This window comes from Myxine glutinosa, chromosome 1 (genome assembly GCF_964187855.1).
Source record: "Myxine glutinosa chromosome 1, kmMyxGlut1.1, whole genome shotgun sequence".
In the NCBI taxonomy this organism is placed as follows: Eukaryota; Metazoa; Chordata; class Myxini; order Myxiniformes; family Myxinidae; genus Myxine; species Myxine glutinosa.
The window spans coordinates 147,937,141-147,939,364 of NC_136261.1; positions in this window are offsets into that span (position 1 = coordinate 147,937,141).

Consider the following 2,224-nt stretch of genomic DNA (forward strand, 5'->3'; position numbering starts at 1 on the left):
AGGCATAAACAAAATGCTGTCTGCGCAGACGCCACCTACAACGACATGGCTAATACAAGCAGTACAAACTTTGACGCAAGGGCCATCGTTTGACTGCAAAGTGCAAACGCAAATACTGTATAACGAAATTTTAGTACATGCATGCTCCCTGAATCCCTTCCCTCCATTAATTGTGATCTGCTTTAAAAAGGTCGGGGAAGTAAGTTTCACGGCCGGGAGCTCCTGGCAGCTCTCTCTCTTTGTGTTTATATATACATATACAAATACATATTGCTGCGGTTTTGAGATTGGCACATTGCAGTCATTAAAGCCAAAGGTTAAAGGTTTGCCTGTGGGAGCTGTGCTCGCACGACAAAGCCAGACAAAATTGACGACACAGGAACGAAGTTTCACCGAGCTATTTATTTAGCTCAAAACCAAAGAACTCAAAAGCACACTGAATCCGCCCCTCGAAAGGGCGGCAATTTATAACGCAAACTGAACACACAAAAGCCACGCCTCTCAGGCGGGGCGTGGTATGCAAAATAGGTAAGTCACGCCTCCCGACAGGGCGTGGTATGCAAGGCAAGTGTTCGCCCGAGAAGGGCAGATCTGGACACGCCCGGGCGAGTCCGAACACGTGACCGCTCGCCGGTTGCGTCATCGGCCGGTGCATGGTAATTGTGTCATGCTTCCGGTAACCGCTACATGCGCCCCCCCCAGAATTAACCTGCACCGGGAGAGTCAGTTTGAGGGGGGTCCTGATGACCCGGCCGAAACGACCCCTGGTGATTCGTGTGGGGGTGGTAGGCGGCGTGGCGGTGGATGTTCGGGCGGTGGGCTTGGTCGACGGGGGACGGCCCCGAGGTGGAGGAAGGGCCAACCGTGGAGGTTGGTCGAGGTCCAAATGGGCCGGGTTGAGGCGGTCCACGGAGATGCGGTCCAGCTTGCCGCCGATGTTGACGATGAATGACTTGTCGTCCCTCTGCAGGACCCGGAAAGGTCCATCGTATGGCAGCCGGAGCGGTCCCCGGTGTGCGTCGTGCCGGATAAAAACGTACTCCGCAGTGCGAAGTGCTGGGGGGACGTGGGGTTGGGGGCAGCTGTGGTGGGACGTGGGCACGGGGGAAAATCTCCTGGTGGCCTCCTGGAGGTCCGAGCGTTGGTGAGCCGCCGGGCCGGTGGCGTCAGGGATGAATTCGCCCGGCACGCGCAGTGGCTGGCCATAGACCAGCTCGGCGGTGGAAGCCTGGAGGTCCTCTTTAGGGGACGTTCGGAGGCCCAATAGGACCCACGGGAGCCTGTCGGCCCAACCGTCGTCCTGGAGGCTGGCTCTGAGAGCGGCCTTCATCGAGCGGTGGAACCGCTCGCACAAGCCATTGGCTTGGGGGTGGTAGGCCGTGGTGCGGTGAAGCTTGACCCCCAAGGCCTGGGCGACCACGCCCTAAAGCTCGGAGGTGAATTGCGGCCCTCTGTCGGAGGAGATGTCCGAGGGCGCGCCGAAACGGGTAATCCAAGTGCCAACGAAGGCCTGCGCCAAGTCGGCGGATGTTGTTGATGCCAGCGGGACGGCCTCCGACCACCTGGTGGTCCTGTCCACCATCGTGAGGAGGTGGGTGAAGCCCCGCAAGGAGGGAAGGGCTCCCACCAGGTCCACATTGACGTGGTCAGAGCGCCGCGCGGGCACGTCGAATGGTGCCAACGGGGCCTGGGTGTGCTGGTGGACCTTCGCGCACTGGCAGGCGACACAGGCGTTGGCCCAGTCGCGGACATCCTTACGGAGCCCGTGCCAGACGAACTTTGCTGCCACAAGCTTCTGTGATGCTTTCCGGGCCCGGGTGGGAAAGGCCGTGGAGGGCGTCAAAAATGTGCCGCTGCCATCCGGTGGGCACGATGGGGCGAGGTTGGCCCAGGGAAACGTCGCACAGGAGAACTGTGCCTGTGTCCTCAAAGGGGACGTCAGCCAACCGCAGGCCTGTGTCCGCTGTCCGGAGGGCTTGCACCGTGGGGTCGCGGTCTGGTCGGCCGCTATGTGGGCGAAGTCCACACCCAGGTGGACGGCGTTCGCACCGGACCGGGAGAGGCAATTGGCCACAGCGTTGTCCTTGCCCGCGACGTGCCGGATGTCCGTCGTAAATTCGGACACGGCGGAGAGCTGGCGCTGCTGGCGGGCCGACCACGGCTCCGTAACCTTGGCCATAGCGAAGACCAGGGGTTTGTGGTCCACAAATGCAGTGAACGGGCG